Below are 26,130 nucleotides of genomic sequence, written 5' to 3'. Positions count from 1 at the left end.
TCTTCTTGCAGTGAAATTCAAGGTAATAGTACACAAATGTCTGTGCCCGCTAGACACAGACGACAGCTTGCTGAGGAAAACAGACACTGAAATCTAGCACCATTAAGCATCATAGGTAATACATATCAGTCTTGCATAAACCTAACAAAGAGCTGTAGTCAAAGGATCTGCTACTTGCAACCAAAATGTCTGTGGTTCATTAGGCATCACAGTCTGATCAATTCTCAAACAAGTGTGATGGAGAGAGAGAGAGGCATCCATGTCAATTAACGGGATGCTTATTTTATACACCTGCTATAATGTTCACCCTTCTTTACACCCAGTGGGTCTAGTTATACATCTCTGCTAGGTTGCAGTCTACACAAACATTAACATTTCCCTTTTGTGAACTTCGAGGAAGCAAGAGGCTCAGCTGCTTAAATCTCACTAATCTTTTAAAAGATGAGATGAACTCAATAGTTACTGCCGCCCTCTCAATCACACCATCTATCGGAGGAACTTAAATGCCTCCCATCGGCAGAGTGTCTGAACGCTTCACAATCTTTAATGGATTTATCCTCACGACATCCCTCTAAGGTAGGGAAGTGCTACTTCCCCCATTTTACATATGGGAAACTGAGGCACACAGTCTCGGCCGTCAATTATCAGAGGGGTAGCAGTGTTAGTCTGGATCTGTAAAAAGCAACGAGTCCTGTGGCACCTTAAAGACTAACAGATGTATTGGAACATAAGCTTTCGTGGGTGAATACCCACTTCGTCAGATGCATGTGTTGCACAGGATCTATGGGAGAGCAGGGTTTCCCAAATCTAGCCTAGCACCCTAACCCATCCTCCCATACATATCTGGTCTGCTGTGATGATATATACCTGGGACAGTAAATTACAGTAGGAGATTCAAAAGACCAAAGCTATCTAGTTCTTTTTACTCCTGAGGGAATTCTTCACCACTGCTCAGGTGCAGAATTCTTTGCTTCCCTACAGAAAAATATTTGAGGGGCCGCAAAGGGAACCCACAAAAGTAGTTACTTGCCTGGAGCAGCCGGCAGAGACACAAATCAGCACGGAGGGAGTGGGGGGGGCGTACATGTGTGGGGAGTTGTCAATCACTGCCAAGGATGGGGCTGAGCGGGCGTGTGTCAGAGAGCGAATGAGAGAGACTCCGGCTTGCTATTGCATGGAGGGGCAGGGCTTTGAGGTGCGTGGAGGCAGGCTCTGCCTGACGGATCAGCCCGTCTGCTTAGTTGTTCCCATCCTTAGTGAATTCCCCTAGGAGCATAAAACAAGTGTAAAAGTTTTAAGGCTCCTTTACATTGCCAGAGTGGTGTAAAGGAGCCTTACTGTAAATGACCGTATGGCTTTATAAATTGTGAGTTTGATTCTCCAGCCCTCACTTGCTTTTCAGTTGCCTATGATTAATACTGAGCTAATGGCTGCATATATTTGTTGACTAAAAACTAGAAATAAAGGATCAAACCTAGCTACATTACTGTTAGACAAAGGGGATTTGGGTATTTCCTCCAATGCTATCCACTCCCATTCTCCATTCATTGTACTGTAATTTAAGTGCATTACCAAAATGATTGAAATTGGTGTGATTATATTGCATTATTTTGACAAATAAAATATGCAGAATTTTGCAAAAATTTTTGGCCCAGGATTCTCCCAGGAGAATCTTTAATGCATATTTTAGCAAGTCTCCAATGAGCTGAAAAGAGAATTCTGATCTCTCATTTCCTCAGGTGGAACCAAATTCAGTCCGCTACCATCTACCCTATAAGTGTACTAGACAGTGAGTTTCTTGTGTTATCAACTGATGGATGGTGCAACCAAGGCACGCACATGCAAACGGGCTTTTGGACAGAACTTTTCAATAGAAATTCAGGGACTTGTTTGTTGGGCAAACTACATCCTGCTGTGCCTCTGTTCTGTGGCAAGGGTGTAAATTTCCATGAATTTTTTATTATTTCATTCACCAAGGGTTAATTTCCTTTCCCTAATCAGGATGACTACCTGTGAACTATAGGGTTAGAAGATCCCATCAAAACACTTTACACCCTTAAACAAGCAACAACTGGTGACTTCTTAAGCGTGATCTATAAAATGCAAGTGAGAAATAGGATTTTGGGTTCCTGAACATGTATTAAGATATGAATATTAACAAAGACCAATCATCAGGATTGTCGTGCTAGTTCTGCTAGCTATCTGGTTTTTGCTAACATTAATGAGGGGTGTTGGGGGGAGCCATGCTTTGTGGAAAGTAGCAAACAACTTGGGAACCCTGTGGTCTGTAAAGGAATCTCGGAAAGAGAATGTACACATCATTCACAGTACAGGGATAACAGTAACAAGGGGGAAACAATGAGTTTCTGAGAAGCCCCTATAAGCACAGCAACCTGAAGTTAGGACACTGGCAATGAGTATTTTTACTTCCCTGTTACCGGCCATTTTCTATAAAGAGGTCTTCACAGCTAGGGTAAGAATCTATTAGACCACTAATGGGCATGTGAGTCAGCTTGTGAAAAACAAGCGCAGATTTCTTCACAATTGCTATTGAAAAGCACAAGTTCCAAGAAGACTGACACAAAAGGAGGAAGTGAACTACTTTGCAGGAAAAGTCTTTAATTTTAACATCAAGAGGAAAGCTAGGTTGAGATTAACGCACATGAAAGAATACCAAATCTACAGTATCAAAAGAATGGATGTATGGTTCTCACCAGAGAACCAGTCTAAAAGCACAGCCTTCTAATTGCTGGGCAACTTTATTTCACACAGTGAAAATGTAATGTAAAGATATAGGCCCAGGAGAAGGAGGAGGTGGTGGTGATGGTTTGGTTTGAAGCTGAGACTGACTAAGGGCTGGAGTTCTATAGCACTGAAATATAATAAGCCCAGAGTGGTGACAACTGCACAAGTTCATTTCAGCTGTGTCAAATGGTGGAATTCTCTCAAAAGCTACTGTTCTCATGAGACTTTGGCTTGTTTTGAATCTGAGCTGGAGGACCTTAGAGAGAAAGATGTTTGGCTTCAGGGAGTCCCTGACACTTGAGGCAGTTTAGATTTTAGACTCTGAGATATATGCGCCTCTCTGATTATTTATTTAAGACCTTATCTTTCTATCCTCACTGAGGTTGGCCGAACATTCCTCCACAGGTGTGGTAGACAGTAGCAGTGAAACAAAGGGCACTTTCACCAGGTGACGTGTGTGTATAACATGTCTCAGATTACAGACACTGAAGTGACAAATCTCAGTTCTTTGGGGGCAGGGGCTATCTTTTTTGCAGTTTGTTTCTACAGTTACTAGCTCAGTAGAGCTCTGATCCATGCCTGGGGTTCTAGGAACTACTGCAATACAAATATAATAATGGAAGCCATCACACTGAAGACTGAGGGAGCTGCACAAAACCTAAAGTAGTAACTGCTGATTCATTCTCTGACCTGCTCATTGGCCCTATACCTGTGTGGAACACAAGCACAGATGTTCCCTAAATCCAGTCAGCCAGAGGTTTTTATATTTGGAAACGGTGATGTTTTAAATGAACAGAGTGGCACTTGCACTTTCTCTGTGGCCAAATGTTGAGATTTGAAGCATTTGGTGTCTGAAAATCAGGTGACTTATTTAGGTGCCTAAGTATGATCTGAGTGTCTAAATTCAGGAGGCTGAAGCTATGTCCTATGCATATATAATTTTTTTTTTAGATCCCTCTGCCTCTTCAATTCAGCAAGTCTGAATTAACTTGATCAGGTTACAGATTCAACTTTTGTGAAAACAAGTAACTTAGGTATGAAGGACACAAGATCAGGTAGATGTATGGGGTTTCCCAGCCATCTCTTCATGTATTTCACTCTTACCAGCTACTGACAAATTCAGCTTACCCAGAAGAATGAGATGGAAATAACTGTCCATGACTCTTGTAAAACAAAACAGTGAATTGTTTGGTATGTACAAGGCAGTTGGGTCTGATCTGGTTTTTCTCCCAATAAATGTCTGGAGACACAGGGCTTCAGAGATGGTTTGTTAATGCCCACAAAATACTTTCTTCCCCAGTGTTGTCACTAAGCAGGGGAAGTATAAGTAGATGCAATAGGTCTGCTTCAACAGTAATATTTTAATTCACTGTTTTCCACATATCTTCACTGACACTATGCTAGTGCATTTTGAAATGCAAATGAAGACTTTGCACAAGTTATTTACCTTGAGCAAAAGCTCAATCACTTAAGTTTACAGACAATCAAAATGAAGAGTAACAAGGGATGGGTTTGGTTTTGTTTATTATTATTTCTTCCCCATCCCATTTCAGGAGGAGTATTTTGACATTAAGAGAGAGATGCTGACTCGACTTTGAAATATTCTCACCAGGATCAGTCCACAGACTCTTCTCTAGAAGCTGAAAAAGCTTCCAAGGGTTAGCTGTCCATCTAACAGGGAGATAAATAGACCCCTATCAGTGAAAGGATTGTGTGCTCTTTCTGGTGAATTTTAGTCTATTTTCTGCCCCTCTCTCTCGTTAATTAACTATAAAATCTAGAGCAGCCAATGTAATTATTAAGAATTCATAATAGTCACCCATCCCACTCTCGGCAAATCTTGCAGATATAGCACATCTAGGGAAATGCGTCTAGAGAAGGTGTGTGTTATGCTGTCTCAATCAACTGGCATATTTGCTTTCCTTTTCTTTCCCCTCAGCTTTCTGTATTCACACCATCCCGCATGTAGTCACTCCCTCCCTAGATTACTCTTCTATTCTTCCCCATTGGCTTTCTCCCATTTCTCAGACTTTTCCTTTCTTCCAGTGCTACCTATCCCCCTTTCCATTGACTGCTGTGCCTTCTCCCCTCTTTACTCCTGCCATGCCCCAGGCTACCCTTCTGTGAAAGGGATTTTGTTTCCCTCAATGGGGACAAGGGGGCCAAAGGACCAAATCCTTCTGGTTTTTCTCCCAAATCCCACTGATACACAAAGGTTCCATCTCTAAATTTACAAAGTGCTTTCAGATCCTAGGATGAAAGGCTTATGTACAGATTAGAGCAGGGGGGTCCACCGTTGACATTTCTGAAGATAAATGCATCTACCAGTCACCCATATTGAAACAAATAGGATGTGTTACAGGAGAAGCAGAATAATTATAGCTGTAGTGTGACCCATATTTGCTGCTGTTAGAGAATGGCATTATAGGTTAATACCTACTAATCTGTCATTAGCAGTCCTAATTGTATGCCTCTGTTTAAAAAAAACAAACAAACATTAGTTTAAAGGTAAATTACAAAAGATTTAAAGAGTAAGATTTCAGAACAGGAAGAAAGTACCCGTTGTTGTAGTCAGATTTAAAAATGTAATTGGTATGTGTACTTTTTAACAATATTTGAGATGTTTACCTGAGAAGTCTAAGGTGCAGACTTCCTGGTTTCTCTGCAAGCATGAGTGACATCACAAGAAGCACACTCAAAGCTTTGAAAGAATCATTCTGTTCTAAACTCTTAATTTAATTCCCTAAATGCCCATGAAAACTGAACAGATACCAACTTGTCAGGCATGTCTATCACAGAACCAGTGAATCATCCCTGCCGCATATTGGATCTAACAAGAGCTGGTGTCAAAACACAGCTCTCAAATTACCATCGAAAACTTAATTAAGAAAATGGTGATTGTGTTACTTTAGCAACTATCTTGTGCTGTAGATATGAGAGGAAAATACTGCTTCACAGGAGCTTGAGAGAGATGGTCTGTCAAGCAAGGGACACTTTCCGAATGTGATGTGTGCATACATCTTATTTATCCACAGCTCCCTAGAATATGATCACTGAATCTGCAAGATGAGTGATAGTTTGAGTTCATAAACCATTTCTGAGTGAGAGATCAAAGAAGCTGCAGTGCCTGGAATGCAATAAGAGCTATTTAGTTCTCAGATCTGCTCACTGACTAGCCATCTGTGTCCAATGTGCTACATACACTGAAAAGTTTCCAAAATTAAAGGCACTGAGATGCATATCTTTTTAATTCAGCAAATACAATCCCAATATGGAAAAATATATAAACAGAAAAGATTTATAAATTACTGTAAAATGATAAATTTTACAATAAAGAGCAAGAAAGACCTGAAGAAATTAAAAATTACATATTTCTATTAGAGAAGTGCCCAGAAGCACCAACAAAAGATCCTGACTAAAGCTGGTCAGCAACTGTGCAAAGAAACCACGTTTTGTTGGAAAACATGGATTCATCCCAATCAATATGTTTGATGGAAATGTATCTATCTAGACAAACTTCCTGTGAAACACAGGCAAGGGTCTAACAGAACCCTGCCCAGTTTGCTGCTGGAGACCTCAAGGTTTCCAGGGTCCCCGCTATGGAGCCAGGAGCCTGGAAGCCCCAATTCAATACTGGCTAAATCTATTAAGGAAACTATAGGATTTAGCAAAAATAGAGCTTAAATATACTGCAATTTAAAAATAAGTCTGAAACACCAGCAACATGGCAAGATTAATAGGGAACGTGACATAGAAACACACTACTCTAAGCAGAGAAGCAGGAACACTATCATAGACTTACAAAATTCCTCTACAACCTCAGGTTTTTCATTCAGACTGAAGTTGGTAAGTTCATAGACTGAGCTTGTGAGATCAGATGTGGAGGTGAAAGAGGAGCAGGGAAGTGGCAAGGAAACTGCCCCACACATCTGGCCATTTTTCACACACTCCACATCTGTTGTCAGTACTTTGACTTAAACTAAAGAATGGCATAACTTCACGTATGGACCATGTAAGGAAAAGGGTGTGTTGGTTGCACAAAAGGCAGCTGGTTCTGAGTCAGCTTCTCTCCATAAAAAGGAAGCATTTCAGAAATGTATTGTTACATTATTTTTATGACTTTTAATTTATTCATTGAATCTTAGGTACTTGTGTGGTCTCGAATGCCATAGCATCTAAGCAACTCACAATATACAATACCCCTATGAGTTAACTCCCCATTTGCAGATGGGGAATTGAGACATAGAGAGACATGGGGCACATCTATATGGCTAGTGGGAGCGAGCCTACTCCCGCATTGACAGACCCAGATTTGTGGAGCTTCTAGCAATAGCTACGTAGACAACGTTTTTAAGTTGCAACTTGGGCTACAGCTCAGGCTCTGAAGCTTTCCCTCTTCCACCCCCCCCCAAACTATTTTTAGCACTGTAGTGCAAGCCCCGCATGCTCAATTCTGTCCTCAGAGGCTCTCACAGCTGCTGGCTGTGGAATGTAACCTAAGTGACTTACTCAAAGTCACACAGGAAGTCTATGCCAGGGGCAAGAAATTGAACCTGGGTCTCCCGAGCCCAATGTGAGTACCCTAATCACTAGCCCAGAAGTGGGCAAACTACGTGGCCCAGGGGACTAGTCTCCCTGGCCCCTGAGCTCCTAGCCTGGGAGGTTAGCCCCTGGCCCCTCCCCCACTGTCTTCCCTCCCCCGCAGGCTCAGCTCACTGGCCATGGGCACAATGCTCTGGGCAGCGGGGCGGCGAGCTCCTGGGGCAGCGCAGCTGCAGAGCCCAGCCAGACCCGGTGCTCTCTGCTGTGCGGTGCATGGCTGGCTCCAGCCAGGCGGTGCGGCTGTAGCGCCGCCAGCCACCAGTGCTCCAGGCAGTGCGGTAATGGGGAGGGGGGTGGGTTGATAGAGGGCAGGGGAGTTTGGGGGGTGGGCAGGGGCCAGGGGTGTGGATAGGAGTGGGGGCGGTCAGAGGGTGGGGAACGGGGGGGGGTGATGAATGGGGGCAGAGGTTCTGCGGGCGGTCAGGAAGAAGGGGTGGTTGGATGGTGCAGGGGTGCCAGGGCAGTCAGGCAGGAGAGGAGGGGTTGGATGGGGCGGTGGGGGGGAAGTCAGGTGGGGGGGTTCCAGGGATGGTCAGGGAGCGGGGGGGGGTGGATGGAGAAGGGGTCCCAGGGGGGCAGTTAGGAATGAGAGGGGAGGTTGGATGGGGCAGTGGGGGCAGGCAGGGGCGGGGGATCTGGGGGTGGTCAGGGAGAAGAGGTGGTTGGATGGGGCAGGGGTCCCGAGGGCAAGAAGCAGGGGAGATTGGATGGGGGTGGGGGCGGGGGCTGGGCTAGCCTCCCCTAACCAGCCCTCCATACAATCTCCGAAACCCGATACAGCTCTCAGGCCAAAAAGTTTGCCCGCTCCTTTATTTAGCCCATCCTTCCTCTCCTGAAAAGACACTTACCACCCTGTGAAAGGGGAGCCTTGCTGAACAAAGACAAATCCACTTTCTAAAGTAAAGTTACATTAGGCAGATTCTCATAGACTTTAAGGTCAGAAGGGACCATTATGATCATCTAGTCTGACCTCCTGCACAACGCAGGCCACAGAATCCCACCCATCCACTTCTATAACAAACCCCTAGCCTATGTCTGAGTTATCGAAGTCCCCAAATTGTGGTTTGAAGACCTCAAGCTGCAGAGAATCCTCCAGAAAGTGACCCGTGCCCCATGCTGCAGAGGAAGGCGAAAAACCTCCAGGGCCTCTGACAATCTGCCCTGGAGGAAAATTCCTTCCTGACCCCAAATATGGCGATCAGTTAAACCCTGAGCATGTGGGCAAGACTCACCAGCCAGCACCCAGGAAAATTCTCTGTAGTAACTCAGATCCCACCCCATCTAACATCCTATCACAGACCACTGGGCATACTTACCTGCTGATAATCAAAGATCAATTGCCAAATTAATTGCCAAAATTAGGCTATCCCATCATACCATCCCCTCCATAAACTTATCAAGCTTAGTCTTAAAGCCAGATATGTCTTTTGCCCCCACTACTTCCCTTGGAAGGCTGTTCCAGAACTTCACTCCTCTAATGGTTAGAAACCTACGTCTAATTTCAAGTCTAAACTTCCTAGTGTCCAGTTTATATCCATTTGTTCTTGTGTCCACATTGTTACTAAGCTTAAATAATTCCTCTCCCTCCCTAATATTAATCCCTCTGATATATTTATAAAGAGCAATCGTATCCCCCCTCAACCTTCTTTTGGTTAGGCTAAACAAGCCAAGCTCTTTCAGTCTCCTTTCATAAGGCAGGTTTGCCATTTCAGATGGGGCTGACCCTTAGCTCCTTGATGGAGCTATTACAATTTTAACCCAGCCCAGGATCTGACCCATAATCTAAAGTACTACAGTCCTGTTTCAGGGTCTGCAACCAGCACGGCACATTCCTAAATATTGTTAGTGGGTAAGATTTTTCAAAAGTGGCAAGTGATTGTGGGGCCCCAGTTTGTGGGTGCTCAACCTAAGATATCTTAAAGGAGCCTGATTTTCAGAAAGCACTGAACAGTTTGAAACTCGGCCCTTGACACACTCAAGTCAAGCATTCAACTGGGCTAGCTAATAGCATTTATTATTCCCCTTATTTCAATGGCTATAAAACTTCCAAGCATTTGTTTCTTGGGCTTTAAATGTTTGTTCATCATAAATTCCAGTATTTACAAATAAGTTTGTCCATAAGGTGTGTTTTTACTCTGTTCCTAAGTTAGCTGGAAATCATTCCTTTAATTACAGTGGAAGAGACTCATCCCCACAGACATCCTAAATTGAAGACTGTACAGGAAAGACTTCTTTTTCCACCATAAGAAATAAATATTTCCATATGTATGTTTTCTTATTCATTGTCTCCTGTTCAATCCCATACTGCCATCTCTGCATTCCTGTGGGTGCAGAGAGCTGAGATTGTGATACCATCACGATAGAAAATTTTGTTTTAAAAGATCTCAAATTAGATATGAAACCATTTGATACACTCACTACAAAAAAGAAGTGTCTGTGTCCCATTAAGTATTACATCTATTTGTGCCTTAGGTAATTCATATGGAGGAGGTAGGGGTTGGGCAGGGAGCTGTTAGGACTCCTGGGTCTTATTCTCAGTTCTGGTTCTGACTGACTCACTATGTAGCTCTGGCCAAAACCTTAGCCTTTCTGTGTCTTAGTTCCCACGTGTAGCAACAGGCATACTAATGCTTACTGTTGGGATTGTGAGGCTTCTGTGTACATAAAGTGCTTTGAGATCCTAGAAGGAAATCCTTATAAGTTGTTTAAGTATATAATGTACATTATAAAGGGACACAACTGCTTGCTTCAGCAGCAAAATATAATAATTCCCCATGGATGGGGGAGAGAAATGGGACACCTTGAAAATAAAAATCAAATGGCATGGAGGTGTGTTATTAAAGGAGCAGAATAATTATAGTAGCTGTAGTTTGTACTTATTAAAGAACTGATGAGCCTGTTAACACTTTGTTACTAATCAGTGACTGTTTCTTAATTGTATTCCTCTGTAGACAGGCACAAAGGCGGAGGTGAGGGAAACAGTCACACCTTTTTAAGTCAGTTTGAAGCTTGATGTTTGTTTTTCATCACTTGGTAATCTGTTTGTGTACTTCCTGCTAGTATCTCTTCCAATTGGTTCTTCCCTAATAATATAATAGATCTTATATAGAACCCTTTCATCAGTAGATTTCAAAGCTCTTTACAAAGGATGTCAGTACCAGGAGTCCCATTTTACATATGGGGAAACTGAGGCACATATTGGTGACGTGACTTCTCAAGGTCACCCAGCGGCAGAGCCAAGAGTAGAAACCAACTCTCCCCAGTCCCAATCCAGTGCTCTAACTAGTGGGCAACTCTGCTTTAGCAACATAAGAAATAGCAGGCCATATTCAGACATGGTGCAAGTAGGAGCAACTTCATTGAAGCCTCAGTTTATTCCAGTAGAGTTGCATCTGTTTATATCACAGCAGAATTTGTTCCATTGTATCTGGTCGTCTTACTGTCTGAGTTTATGCAGATGACAAAAGAAAATGGGGGGGTGGGAGAAAGCAATTGTTTGCCTGCTTCAAAAAAAAAAACACTCTCTAAAGTAGACAGATGCCTTAAAACCAGATCCAGGGCATCAATTCATCTTCTGGGTTCAGCTGAAGCATATAAAACACTCTCAGGCTCTGCTTTAATGGTTTTTGACACTGTCAGGCTCCCTTCAGTGAACTACTGCGTTGTAACCAACTTGACAGCAACTATTGTTCTACATTTATTAATACCGTATGTGATATCTTCAAAATGACTTGTTCCAAGGCCAGGCCTCAGCTGTGCTCAGCTCTTGCTGCAACAATGTAAGACAACTGCGCAGGCCTCCTGCTGATAAAAATAAATAAAATTAAAATAACTATTTTTAAGGTGCAACTGCCGTGTCTTTTTAGGTTTCAATTGCTGTTTTGAGGTAATTTCTTCCCAGTGCCTTGAAATTCTGAGCATCTCTTCTTATAAGTTTTTTTCTTTTTTGGCTTCTCAAGGCAAGAGTTCTCTTCAGTCCTTTCAGGGTTTGTTGGTATGTTTGTTTAAATAAACTCAAGTCCCAGAAATGTGAATCTACAAAATTTAAACTTCAGAATATTTTTACTCTTTTATTTTAATGTAGATGCTTTTCTAGTCCTGCTACAGGGTTGTTTTTTTTTTTAAATTCAGTTAACTGTTTACTTTATCAATCTGATTCACATCACAGAACCAGAAGTGTTTGATTAGCAGCGGGGGGGAATCAATAACTTCAAGCATTTGGCAGCTTTGTGTAGAGGAAATCATTTGTGTTCTTGGTTTAAATCAATGACCGTGATTTCTTTGCTGCTCCAACAGGAAATTACAACCTCACTAAACATTTATTTGGATAGTGTCTTCTGCAATACACTTGCACATGTTCAGGGGAATACAATACAGTAACCCTAGTAGTGCTTCTGTGGTGATTTTTGTTTGTCTTTAAAATTAAAAACAAAAACAAACAATGTATTCTACAAACCATACTACACTTTGGCGCATAGATCTGCATGCACTTTGTTTTATTATTAATATTCTTCCAAATAATCAAAGTATTAGATAGTCTTCTCAGTTTCTAAAAGCACTATCCAAAGGTGAAGAAAAGCCCTTTAGATAGGATTTAATAACTAGCCAATGAATTACAGTGCATGCAAAGCGTCATCTTTGCAAGTCAGCAAGATGCTCTAGTTTTCCAGAATGTAACTTGCCATCTTCTGTGATGTTAAAAATTTCAGTTGCAATCCTTTCATGCTAGTCAGACCAACTGATGCCAGTGTGAATGAGTAATATTGGTGTTCGCTTGAAGTGTGAGAGAGAAATTTAGCTCTGAAGTGTTAAGTTCAATTTTATGAAAACACCAGTCTCCTCTAGCTGCCCTGTATATACACTAAACACTTAAAATCCTGCTGCTCTTGTCAACATCTTACCCCTACTTCCCATAATGCTCTTCCAAAGAGGTAAAATTGTTGTGCTCTATGGTAATAAATAAAGCACCAACACCTATGCTTGACCAATCTCTTAGTTTTTCTTCTAATCAGGTTTCTATCAGCCATTTCCTATTAGGTGCGAAGCTGGCAGACACAATTGCCTCCCCCGTTAAGCCTGTGTTCATCACTTTCCTGCAATGTGACAAGACTGCCAACTCCGAAGTTTGGTATTCCCAGGCAACGCCCAAAACCGAGTACTCTAGCTTGTAGTAAAATAGAATGGGCAGGGCTGGGCTCTCCTTGCACTTCACTCTTCCCATTACTCATGAAAACAACTTTTGACTCTGAGAAATATTTTTATACCCTTGGGAATATTTTCATCTGTTCAATAGGTTGGATCAAGATTAGATAGAATAAAATATTAATTGTTAAACCCCCTCCCCCTCAATTTACTATGCACATTACTGTTTTTTTTCTTGTTTTTAGCAGCACTTCTATGCTCACTGTTCTTCTGGCACAAAGTAAAAATACTCATTTTCAGGTGGTATTTCAAATGTATTATTAGCTACGTCATGGCTGGCCTCTCCTGATGTAACATGCCAATTCCACTCTGCTTGGAGTACGCAAACTGGAAGCAACACACTGCTGTTAATTCCCTATTTTGTTTGTTGTAAATTCTCAGGCCTAAGGCTGGCCTCCTGGATCCCCCTCTAAGATGGTTTAATAGCTTGTAGTAGAAAGGCAGTCATGTTCACCTTATTCCCTCCCTTGGGACTCCAGCCGCTCTAGCTTTTTCCAGGCCTTGCCAGCTCCTCCACCATCCAAAGTGAGAGCATCCCTTGCATCTTCTCAGTTTGCTGCATGCCCACATGCACTCGCTCTCTGCAGTGTCCAGCTGCTAACTAACAGAACAAACAGGGGTTCCACACTGAGGAACAGGCCTGGTATCCATTGCTCAGCTGACTCTGTTCTATTAAGTTTGTCAGCGCTAACACACTTACAACGTGCACTTCTCTTTCCCCTTGAGATGTCGCAAGGACAAGGTCATCCTTGCAGGTTGTATAATGCTGGCTGGAAGCTTTCAACATCACAGCTAAAAATGTTTTAATTTGTGGGGGGAGGCAAGAGGGAAAATAAATTGCTCATTCCATAAATCTGAACGTGTGGGTTTGGTTTTATGCCTATGACTGACAGACCGAAATTATGATTATATGTAAAAGATAATGAAAACTGTGGAGTGACCGATAGCATTGTGTACACAAAGAGGAGTGGATTTTCTGCCCACAAAAGAGAGGCCACTCTGTTAGACACAGTACAGTGTACACCATAATCAAAGTCTCTTGAAGTGGTGAAGAGTGTGTTTTGTGACTAATGCATTTCACGAGTGTGACGAGCCACTTTCATCATGCAGGTTGACTTTACTAGATAAGTAATTTAAAAAAAAAAATTAGTTTCCAGAGCATGTACCATTGCCCTTTTAAGGCTGTGTTTTTTCTGCATGCAGAAACTGGTTGGGAATCAAAAATGCTGATAAACCTAAAAACTGCACTTTGCTTCAAAACAGAAATTGTGTTTTCTATAACCCATGGTCTTCGGGGGGTTTTCTCAGGAGCCAAAACGTGTGTCTCATGTGGTTTGTGTTTACAAAAAAGAAAATATAATTCCATATGGGGAACAGAAACTAGATTGCAGCACTAAATCTCCTTTCCTGCAGTGTATAGTTAAAGTTGATTCAAATGAAAAAATTAGATCAAGAGCTGCATCCTGAGTTTAGGGAAAAACAGATCATTTGGCTCAGTTCTCACAGTACAACTGAGGGCCCAATCCTGTAATTGTCACATGGTCCTGATTCTCCTTTCACACCAGGTGGGTGGGGTGTGTGTGTGTATAAATATAATGGCTCTGTTATTCTTGATTTTATACTGGTGGAAGTGAGCACAATCAGATCCTATGTTTGGGAGGGGAGTGTTTGCAGGAGGTGAGCCCTTAGCAATTTATTCAGTTATAATTGGTTATACAATAAAACATTTTAAAAAGCAAAATGTGTTATACGCTGTTCCTGCCACCCTTTCTCTCTCTCTCTCCCTCTCTCTTTCTTTCTCTCTGCTTCTAACCACTGAGCAAATAACTCGTACTCATTGTTTACATTTACAATATTTATAACTAAGAACTATATTTTGTCATGCTTACTCCCACTGTGATAGCTCCTTACTCCAGGAGGGGGTCCCATTGTTTTAAATGGGACTCATCACCCAGTAAGGTAAGTCTCTGTGCATGAGAGAGTGGCAGTGTAAGGCTGATATGCAAAAAATGGTAACAGTAAGATAGCAAAGTCTGCCTATAGATATGCAGGGCTCCATTCTCAGTCTGTTCCTGTGTAGAGCCCACGGATGGGGTTGGAAAAGAGGCAAAGTGGGCTTTAAGCTGCATTTTCCCATTGCCAGTGCTCTGATCCAGTATATTCAGGCTTGGGGTTGCTCCAGCTTGCTCTCTGCTTCTCATGGACGCAGACAGCCAGAATGGAATGCACTGTGGACACCCCCCTCCCCTAGGCCATTTTGCTTTCCTTCTACTCTCCACCCGACAACCCCTATGCCAAGGGCTTGGAGTTGGGCTAGCAAGGGCTGTTCGACACTGGCAGAGGAGCTCCCTTAAGTGGACAGTTTTCCCCAGGGGGTATTTTATTGCTTTTTAAGGATCCTTCATACCCAGGGCTGGCTCAGGCTTTTTTGCCGCCCCAAGCGGCGAGGGAGGGAAGGAAAAAAAAAGCCGCAATCGGCTGCTCAACCGCGCCGCTTCATTCCTCGGCGGCAATTCAGCGGCAGGTCCTTTCCTCAGAGAGGGACTGAGGGACCCACCGCCGAATTGCTGCCGAAGACCCGGACGTGCTGCCCCTTCCCACTGGCCACCCCAAGCATCTGCTTCGTTCGCTGGTGCCTGGAGCCGGCCCTGTTTATACCAAAAGGTATAGCAGAGGAGAGAATTGGCTCCACAATGTCTTGGTGTCTTGCCTGCCCATGCCCATAAGTGGCTATTAATCACCGTATACAGTGTACAGTATTGTTGAGGTAAGTGGGAAGAAAGCAACCAATCATTTTTAAAGTAGCCAAAAAGCTGCTTTATTTCAAAGGGGAGAGAGGGAAACCATACCCAAATCAGCTCATTAACGGTGATTCAATATGTGCTATTGGTACTTTATGGGACTGAGAGTCTAAGCCAGTACACTGTTGTAAGTAACAACTTGCTTGTTAAAAACTGATAGGAATGTTTTAATTAATCCCACAGTCATGACAGAAAATTAAATCTTTCCTCCACTATCCAGCAGTTACCAATGCAGTAAGGGTTAATTATCTGGTAGGAGGCAAACCTGGCAGATGTAGAATTCCACTCCCCAGGAAATGGATACAATATCATTTTTGATGGGCCAATCTTCCCTTAGTCCAAATAAGCCACTGATTTAATAAGAAGAATCAAGAGTTTGAGCTCCCTGATGGCTCCTGCTCCCTTGCATTGTGCCTCAGTTTTCTCAGCCAGGGCGGTTTGATTTTTAAAATGCTTCAGCTGTACAATTCAAAGCCAAAAGTGGCATCTTATTGCTGGAAAAGGCAATCATGAATGAGAGCAACGGAATGAGAGAGAAGGCTCTGGGATTTGTAGGAAGGGTATCGAATGTTCTCTGACTCCAAAAGAAGGGTTTGGGGACAATCTTTTCAAGTGGTATGCAGGCTTCTGGGGAAGGGAATGTGGGGAGAGGCTAAGAAGAGCACAGAGGATTGCTAACCTCTAGAGCTTCAAGGGAACAGTGAAAGAGCAAAGCTTTATTCAGGTCTGGCTTTAAACACAAGCAAAGTAAGGGGATGGTTTGATCCCCACGCAAAGAGAAAATCATTGGCTATCCTATGATTCCTAGAGTCCCAGAGCCCAGGCACCCGCGCAAATCGGAATGTCTACAGTGCAATTTTTTGTAGCCCAAGCCCTGTGAGCCCAAATCAGCTGACACAAGGCAGCCGCGGGTGTTTTTGTTGCAGTGTAGACTCCCTAGGGATGTTGCCCACGCACTGTGGGTCTGATCCTCTAGCATGGCCCAAAAGCACAGAGTGCAAGTCAAGCGGTGTGCAAAGATGATTTAAAGCTCTCCATTGCACTGCCCTAATCCCCATGCTGCTCTAACTTACAAAGGCCTGCAACAGACACAGGGCCAGAAATGCAGCCAAGGATCAGCACAGTATAGGGGTGTCCCGACCATATCCCCTTTTCTGTAGCCATGTCCCCTTCCCTCTGCTGCAATAGTCTTTTTGAAACATTAGACCTACCCTATTTCTATCAAACCAAACTCTAACTAATCAATTGTATTCCTTGCTCTCCGCTTTGTTTTTGACAACAGCGCCTTCTGGTAACAACTTACTCTAGCTCTAAGTAGGTATTTCAACTATTAGTTGTGTCCCACAGTACATATTACATCACCTTTCCTGAGAGACTTGTCTGAACTGTTCCCCTTCTCTTGCTTTATCCCTTTCATAATGTCCTTCACATTCCTCTTTCAATATTTGCTGTTTCTCTTTGTGATGGCATTCAGTCGATGGCATTTAAGAAAAGGTTACATAGCAAAAGGGTTACTCTTGGAGCTGGTTTCCCTCCACTCTCCTTGGGAGAAACTGTAGTGCACAGCTCTCAGGAAAAGCTCAAGCAGGCGCTGTTGGTTTGGGGACAGAAGGAGAGATGCCAACATACAACAGGGTCTGTTGTTTTCCCTGAGAGAGCGACAAACTTAGTGAACAAAGAACAAAAATAGACTTCATATCTGGTCTGGTTGGGACTGGGAATACAGATACTTGTATTCTATTAGAACCCGTACCACTTGGCTACTGTGCTCTTTGCTTGCCTAGCTACAAATATTGGGCCCAATACAACGGCCACTGAAGACAATGGTTAAGATTTCCATTCACTTCAATGGGCATTGAATCAGTCCCTTTCTGAGGTTTCATTAATTAATGTTTTTGAAGTGCTTTCAGGAGCTCTTTGGATGAAAAGTCTGGTTCAAAGCCCTCTGAATTAAATGGGAGTTTTTCCATTCACTCCAACACAGACTTTGGATCAGGCCCTGTAAGAGCCATCTATATAATAAACTTTTGGCGCAGAGGTTGAAGGAACTCTGTGTGAAGCCGGGGGAAGGGGAGGGGAAGGAAGGAAAACCTCCAACCGCCAATGCTCAGATCTGTAAACTTGAAAAGCTTTAATGGGGAAAAAAAATTGTATGTCAGGTTGTTGTTTTCCATAGGCATGGTGAAGTAGACTGGGATTATCCTTTACAGAACACAAGCCAAACAAGGCTGAGCGATTAGTTTAAACTTTGTTTGATGAAAGGTAAATGGCAGAAAAGTCAGTTGTGATCTAGCTGCCATGCAAAAAACTGCATGTTTACACATGCCAGCTCTAATGTGATTTCCTGATCTTAATGGATTGTGTATTATATTGGTCTGTCTTACTGTATAGATTTCCCAAGAATCATCAGTATTGCCAACTTCAAGAGATCAAAAATCGTGTGGTGTTTTTTTGTTTTTGTTTTAAGATTATATTGTGTTTTTTAGGTCAGTCTCTTGATATTTTTTTTTTAACTCCTCCTGCCCATCCCCAGGTGTGTGCATGTGACAATTAGTGTTCCCCATTCTCCCAAGTGTACTGAAGAAGGTGATTTTGGCACCTGTTGCAGGAGCTCTCATCCCCACATCTGCCCATCTCCTGCTCAGCACTTAATCCTGTCCTTCAGCCCCCCTCAGTTCAAACCCCAGCATCACCACCTCATCAGTTCAGCCCCCTACCCCATCAGCCCCCACTGCCCTCAATTCACCCTCCCAGCACTCACCCCATCTGCTCAGAACCCAGCATCAATACCACTCTTGCACCCCATCAGCCCCCACCACCACCACCCCTCTGCAGCCCTTAGGCCATAGTTCAGCCCTCCAGCCTCCCCTCTACTCCTCTTAAGGTTCTTCACCCTCCCAGGGGGGCCGGTGGGGTCCCCTCTCCCACTTCTGGGGCTCCCACTGTCAGCTCCACACACAGGGGACGCTGACAGCAGGAGCCCCAGCTGCCTGGGGCTGACAGCGATTTCTAAGTAAAACTGAGCCGTGGATGGGGAAAAAAAAATCCTAACATTTGAGAGTTCTATCGCAAGATCACTCAAGAGGCTTAATTTTACTTTGAATTTATTGTGAGAGATGTGATTTCTATCAGACTTTCCTCCTAAATAAGAGACCTTCCCACACTGGTCAGGGAAACCATTATAAACTAACCCTGCTAGCATTGATAATCTGTGTGTTTAAAACACTCCTGTGCTAGGGATCTGATCCAGAGGCCATAGAGGTCAACTGGAATCTCTCCATTAACATCTATAGGCTCTGCATCAGGACCTATTTGCATTATCTAATTGATTAAATATAAGTAAGGATATGAATCCGTCATGGAGGTCATAGATTCCATGATTTTTGGTGACCTCCACAACTTCAGCCCTGCGTGTGGGGCCCTGGTTGTCAGCCCCACAAGGTAGAGCGAGTCCCAGGTGGCCGAGTTCCAGCTGTCAGACACTCCCCCTGGGGAGGCAGGGCTCCAGCTGTCAGCCATCTCCCCCCTCAGGGCAGTGGGGCTTGGACTTCCATGAACTACTATTTATTGACCACAACCTCTCTCTGACTTGTACTAAAAAATAACCATGACGATATCTTAAATATGTTATAAAATAAATATGATCATCTTCTATTGCTACCTTATTCTCCTCCTCTAAGACCCCAAAACACTACAAATACAGCAAAATGCTGTACAGGTTGCTAGATGCTTAACTTGTGAGGCTATGTTCAATAACTGAAGCCTACTATGTACAGAATAAATTGTACCAACATCCACAATAAGTTTAGCCTAATCCTTTTTATGTCAAAGATTAGGAGAGATAACTAAGTGGTAAAATACCGGATGTTAAAAGGGTGAAACGCTAATAATGTTGAATAAAAGCCTGGTGTACTGTTGATGTTACACAAATAACGTAGTTAAAAGAACAGGAAATTGTTAAAGCAGATGGGAAATCTTCCACTGATTATCCAGGTGGGACTAGTACCTCGGAAGTAGCTAATGCAACATCATAATGAATCGTAGAAGTCAGTGCAAGCAGAGACTAGTCTAGTTTCACCAAAAGAGTATGATTAATGCTGGATGGTGTTTCTCTTAGTATACTTCCTTGAAGTTCTAAGTCTAGAGAAGGCAAGAATTGTTGGGAGATTCCATTTTCACATTTACTGTAAGAATCTGAAATATGAATCTATTCAGGGTGGTCAGAGGTTTCCAGTTAATTCTGAGCAGAAAAGAATAATCCAAAGAAAAAACAAATTTTGCACCAAAGGAGTCTTTGAGCTTGCCCTCCAGATCTGACAGCTTTGGGTTGAATAACAAATTCCTGTTTTTTCTGCCCTCCCAAAAAACACAGCAAAACTGGTCCAAAGTTTGCATCTGATCCTCCTCCAACTGACCTCCATTGGGAGTTCTGCCATTGACTTCAATCAAAGCAGGATCAGGCCCTTAAGTCTGGAGAAGAGGGTTGAACCTGTGGCATTGTGTCCTACTCTCTTTACTGCCACGCTCAGAGAAGCACCTATCTGTGTGGGTGGGGAAGGGCTGTCTCTGCAGTTTCTGGGGGCAGGGCTTCCCCAAATGTGTGGGACTTCTCAGAAGATGAACATTCAGATACTGTTACATGGACTCCCATTCTGCACTCTCAAAGCTCAACCCTACACCAAAGAGGATTTTTGGCCCTGTGAAACCGTGGGGATTTGCTGCCACAAGGGATAGGAGAGGGGAAATATCGTAAAAATCACTGATCGACTCTGCTAGTGTCCTGGACCTTCTCAGATGTCCTGAGGATCCTCTGGATCTTTGTACATTTGCATGTGCCTCGGAATCCCCTTCTGCACCCAAAGAGATAATCAGCGGGGAACTCCACAAGGCAGCAGAGTTTTTCCACTTAGCTCTTCCCCTCTCACAAGTTTTTGAAGCAGGAGGGAACGATTTGGCCCTAATTCTTGTGATCCCTATCACCATGACAGTTAGGTGGCCTAGATACAAGAATTAACAAACTCCTCCCCCTCCCTTCCCTTGGGCCAATTACTTATGCCCTAACCAGAATGGTTTAAACAACATAAATAAGACTAACTGGACAAAAATCTGGGAAGGAGGCGGATGGGACACCTTTAGAAAGAAAATGCAGAGGGGAGACGAGTCAAGGGGCAGAAAGGAGAAGAGATTTTATTCTTCGTCTCTTCCTGTTGTATCTCTTTCCCTTTTTTCCAAACCTCTTTGCAATTCTTCAGCTATCGTTACTACACATAATTCGACAAAACCTAGGCTCTTTCAAGTTACGATGAATTAATGCTTCCCACCACGGCATTACAACCTTTCTGAGGTATGGACAACTGACAGGTTAGCAGTGGTAGTAACCGCAATAACAAAAAGTTAGAAAATACTCTATGTCCACCCCCCCACTGCAATGGAATATAAAACTGGTTATAGCTGAGAGCTCAGAGTACAGTGCCTGTGAAAACTGCAACTTCTAGTAAAAGCCTACGTTGTTTGCATTTCCTTTTATATTTGATTGCTGGGTATTTATTAAACAAAGCACTCTCTCAAAGTTGCAATGTTTATATTTAACATTAATAAATTATCAAGACATGATTGCTTCAAAAATCCATTGCCTGAGGTCAAAGCCTAGGAAATGGAAAATGTAATTTCAGAAAAAGATGAGAGCAAGTGCTGAGACATGTGAATTTTTAATCACAGGTTAGTACAAATGACTAACACTTATGTAAGATAATTGCTTTGCTATTTAGACCCGATATTTGTATTTCTGGAGGTAAAGTTCAAACCTTAGAGAAAGCAGAAAGAACATGGCTCTCTCTAAAAATCAGAGGGGCTGCTGGATTCTGGAAAAATATTTTACTTTTTTTTTTCCCCCTCATGGGAATGGGGAAAAAAATCCATTGAGTTTATTTAAAAAAAAAAAAAGGGGGGGGGGGGAATAATGCTGCATGATAGGTACAAATGGAGACAGCCCCAGGAGCACTGCAATAGTTAAAGGATCTGTCCCGTCTAGAACTACTTCAACCTTTTGAGTTTTGTCTAATGTTTACTTACATCACAAAAGAATTGCAGCACTCTAGTACCATCACCTTTATTTGTATTGAAATCTATGTAACATAACAGCTCAGGTTTGTTTCATGATGTGTCGACACAGGATTATGTGTAGCTGTGACTCAACATTGCCACTTTTAGTTGCACCATCATGATGAAACAAACTTTGTAAATGTAAAATCAGGATGTTGCACCCATCTCTGGCCCTTCCCCACCCTACCCCCTTTACTGTTATGAGAAAACAAGGGAAAGCCTTGTTTGTGTATCTCTGTTTGGAAAGGTATGGGGCATAAAGGCCATTTTCTGTCACTTGTGGGAGGGGCAATTGGTTTGTGGGGGTTCCCACATCACCACTCTAAGTACTCAGCACTGCTTTGTGTGTTGGCAAATTCAGGGAGCATACAATTCATGGACAGCAGGAACAGAGCAGTGGCTGGGGAGCTGGCCTGAGACTTGAGAGACCAGGGTTCAGTTTCGTGCCCTGTAACAGACTTCCTTGGGCAAGTCACTTAGCCGCTCATGCCTCAGTACCCAATCTGTAAAATGGGGATAATACTTTCCACCCTCACCAGGGTGTCATGAGGATACATACATACATACATTAAAGGTGGTGTGGTGCTCAGGTACAATGGTGATATACCTTAGACAGACATTCCTGTAATCTGTGCTCTTCTCATTCCTCCTGAGACCTAAGCACCAATCAGACCTGCAGAATTTCAAGAGGTCCAGACAAGCCAGCTCTTTGCCGGGTTGTGTAGCACTGCATGTGAGGGCAGATAGGCAATGCCATCAATTTTTTTTACCCACTCCTGTGTATCAGGCCTTTATTAAATCCACCACCTTTAAATAGCAGAAATGGGTGGTGGCCATACCACTTGGCATACTCATAGGAAGCTTCTATTGGAGGCTGGTGCTGCCCTTCAAGCTATGGAAGCAGGTATAGGCTTAAAAAAAAAAAATCAGCTATTCAGTAGCCAATTTTACCTCCAATGTGCTGGAGCAGGGCTGAGGGTCTCCATTTAGTGTATCTGGCCCCTGAATGTTATTGCTGCTCTTAGGAAATACAGCTGTCAGTAGGTTTTCCTGGCTGCAAATATATGTTCATTAAGGACAGAAAATATTTAATTAAATTTTAATTCATAAAGTGAATACTATGAGGTTAATTATAGCTTTTTAGAGGAAGTGTATGGGATTTGGAGAGATTACCTTCTGGTGTTTTGCACAAAGTGCTGTCTCTTCCGCAAAGCTCTAATTAGCTGGCTTTTTTTTTTTTTTTAATAGCCAGTTTCCAAATGATTGCTCAGTAGCTCCCATTTTGTTCTTCATCAGCAGTTTCCCCACCACATCTGCTTCAGAAGAGGAATATCCCTCCAGTTTGCATTACAGGGAGCAGACAGATTATTTATTACAAAAGGTGCAAGCTAATGGAAGAGCAAAATGCAGGCCAGCCTAGTTCAACACCTGCAATTGTCTCAAGAGAGGCTACTTCTAAATAAACAAAGGAAACACACCAGAACCGTGAAAAAGAATAGACCCTTTGCAGATATGGGCAAGCAGCTACTCCAAGAGCACAATTCTCTTCTTAAATCTGGAGCGTAGTCTCCAGTCAGGAGCGCCGCCAGCTTTTTTGCTGCCCTAGGTGGCGGAAGGTCCCGCCCCCAACAGAGGCGGGGGAAGGTCCCACCGCCGCGGTTGCCGCCCCCACAAATGTTAGCACCCTAGGCAACCGCCTAGGTCGCCTAATGGGTTGCGCCGGCCCTGTCTCCAGTTGTCTAGTCTGCTTTCTACACGTATGCCAAACTCCAACTGTTGTCAATGGAAGATGAGCGCACATGTGAAGAAAGCAGAATTTTGGAGCTGAGATCTATTGTGTAGCTCTGAATTTTTCCTCTAATCCTTTAGTTGTCTTCAACCCACACTTTTTTTTTTTAAAAGGTTAAAAATTTGACCTATCCTTCAATTGCCTATACTTTAAATCTGGCTACTTTCCAGTAATGTGCTGGATGCCTCAAAGGGTCCGTTCAGCACATCATTAAAGCAAGGTCACAAATACTACCCTAAGAAAGATCTCTGTAAACATATGGAGTAGCTTTTTCTTAGATCCTGACTTCACGCTCTATGCAGGTGATATCACATGCGTCAGGAAAACCTCATTGCATACGGGCACCAGACTACTGAAGTCTGTTTTGCTCCCCGTGTTTTCAACATTACGCTACTGAATGAGTTTTAACAGCAAGTTAACACTGTTGGTTATAAGTGGGTAAAATTTTTCAAAAGTGCAATAGACTCATAGACTTTAAGGTCAGAAGGGACCATTATGATCATCTAGTCTGACCTCCTGCACAATGCAGGCCACAGACTCTCACCCACTCACTCCTGTAACAAACCCCTAACCTATGTTCGAGTTATTGAAGTCCTCAAATTGTGGTTTGAAGACCTCCAGCTGCAGAGAATCCTCCAGCAAGTGACCTGTGCCCCATGCTGCAGAGGATGGCAGAGGCCCTGGAGGTTTTTCGCCTATCTGCCCTGGAGGAAAATTCCTTCCTGACCCCAAATATGGCGATCAGCTAAACCCTGGCATGTGGGCAAGACTCACCAGCCAGCACCCAGGAAAGAATTCTGTGTAGTAACTCAGATCCCATCCCATCACAGACCACTGGGCATACTTACCTTCTGATAATCAAAGATCAGTTGCCAAATTAATTGCCAAAATTAGGCTATCCCATCATACCATCCCCTCCATAAACTTATCGGTGCTTAGATGTGGAAGTCCCATTGATTTTTCAATGACAGCTAGCTACTAAATGCCAAAGCCACTTTGGAAAATTTTAACCACTGTCCCTTAACATAGCAACTGCTTTGCTGCCCATGTGATGCCCACCTAGCTGGTGGATCTCTTAATCCATATGGAGTGCTATCCACATTGCAAAGAGCCACCACAACTGTTGGAATCTCAGTTGAGAGGCCCAACACTGAACAGATAGACACAGAGATACTTTTCATGGCTATAAATAGGCCTCAGACCAGGTAGGAGGCATGTTGCTCAGGTAACATGGGACAGCAGGCATTGTCACCGCCCAGCCTGTAATAGTTCAGCAGTTAAATGGAAGACTCTCATCCAAAGCTGTTGCTCTATCATCCTTCATGAGTACTAAACTTAATTGTGTGCAAAACACACCCCGCCTTATGACTCTTGGTTCAGCAGGGCATATGATGTTCCAGCATACTGTACACTGGTGACTTCATGTGGAGTGAGAGCTGGTGAAGCTTGAAGTTAAGACTAAGCCAAGGGCTGGGTAAGTTAGCAGCGTGCTATATGCCTCTCTCACTCTGGTTATTGGAGGGATTCAACACATTAATGGACTTTTCAAATCCTACATTGTTAAGGGATCCTTCATCTAACCCTGCATATCCGGGAGCCCATGAATGTGCTTGTGTAAAAATGATTTTTTTTCTAGCACTGAACAATGGTTTTATGCTGCACTTACATTGTGTTAATACATAGGAGTCAATACATTTATGTGCACAATGAGCCATATCTTGTGGCCTTATTCATCCTCATTCAGTTCAGTGGTCTAGCTGTAGGGCTAAGAACAGCATCGTGTGTGCCTCCCTATAAGAGTGGGAGATACAAAAGCACTGCTATGTTTGTAAAGGACCAAAGCTTCGCCCTTCTCTTGTCTTGTACGGTTTTTGAAATACAAATGTGACCTGATAGTTTTTTCTGAATATTGGATCAATTTCAAGTGGGTGCATGACAGGAGCAAATAAAAAATAAACAAACGTAAGAAGCATTCTCTAATCACTTCTAACTTTTTTAAAGAGGTGCCAACACCTCTTGAGAAAACATTCTATTTAGAAAACTTTGCTTATGTTCTCTCATAGTTCTTCCCCTAATTTATTTAATTAATACATGAAACTAGTATTAGAAAAAACAAACTTGGTTGCTTAGCGATTCAGATCCAGTGGCTTATTCCTTTCACGAAACCTAAATAATGTCCACTGCATCACAGCCATTACCGCAACCCCTAATGGTGGATTATAACCCCAAATAGGGAAACAAAGATTCTGCTTTCAGGAGCATTAAAAGGGAAATACCAACAGTGATCTATGTAAGTGTAGAACTGTCTTTAGGAATGTGAATATTTACCTGAGACAGCAGTCTCTGAAGATGAAATGTTGATGTTCAACTACAAAAAGGAATCCGCAGATTTCTGTGGCAATAGGAACTCTTCAAGTTCCAGAACTTTGGTGCCACTTAGTGGAGAGATTTTAAAATATTAAAAGCTTCATTATAACCAGTGGAGATCTCTCCAGGGACCAAGGCATATTAAGCACTTAAATAAGCACTATTTTGTTCTGAGTCCAACTGGTCTTTCTGTCAGATAAACTTAATCTCCACATATTAATACACACAGCTTGCAGGCTTGCCATTTATGTCAATCCTAACACAGCAGGAGGATTTTTCAGAGGGATCTGTTCCCTGTAAATTTTAAATCCAAGCCACAAACTGCAGAGTGTGGTTTTACCATGTACATTGCTGAAAAGAAATGTAAGATTAGATAAAACATCTAATCTGAAAGAATCCCAAAGCCTTCTGTATTACATAATTATACTATCCTACAGATCACACTTACATATCAAGCTATAAGGAGACTTGCTAATATAATGTAAAAGATGGACAGTGGGAGTGATTCACTGTCCAGTCAAT

At 42.9% G+C, this 26,130-nt stretch overlaps 1 protein-coding gene across 4 annotated transcripts in view; it reads right to left on the bottom strand.

The window, feature by feature from the left end:
* LOC123364441 (cytochrome c oxidase assembly factor 1 homolog) overlaps positions 1-25,677 on the bottom strand; it is a 38,417-nt gene extending 12,740 nt beyond the window's left edge. The window contains exons 1-2 of one of the 4 annotated variants that reach the window (XM_045006586.1): positions 25,570-25,677; positions 22,404-22,506 (exon numbers count right to left, since the gene is read on the bottom strand). The gene's annotated coding sequence lies outside the window, so the exon portion shown is untranslated. Of the gene's footprint in view, positions 1-11,054; positions 11,152-22,403; positions 22,507-22,625; positions 22,764-25,569 lie in introns of those variants that run through there. The other 3 variants (XM_045006588.1, XM_045006587.1, XM_045006585.1) reach the window with 3 other exon arrangements.
* Positions 25,678-26,130: the final 453 nt, after the last annotated feature.

This window comes from Mauremys mutica, chromosome 2 (assembly GCF_020497125.1).
Source record: "Mauremys mutica isolate MM-2020 ecotype Southern chromosome 2, ASM2049712v1, whole genome shotgun sequence".
Lineage (NCBI taxonomy): Eukaryota > Metazoa > Chordata > Testudines > Geoemydidae > Mauremys > Mauremys mutica.
The sequence above is the reverse complement of the archived record's forward strand: the minus strand, read 5'-3'. Positions and strand labels throughout refer to the sequence as shown.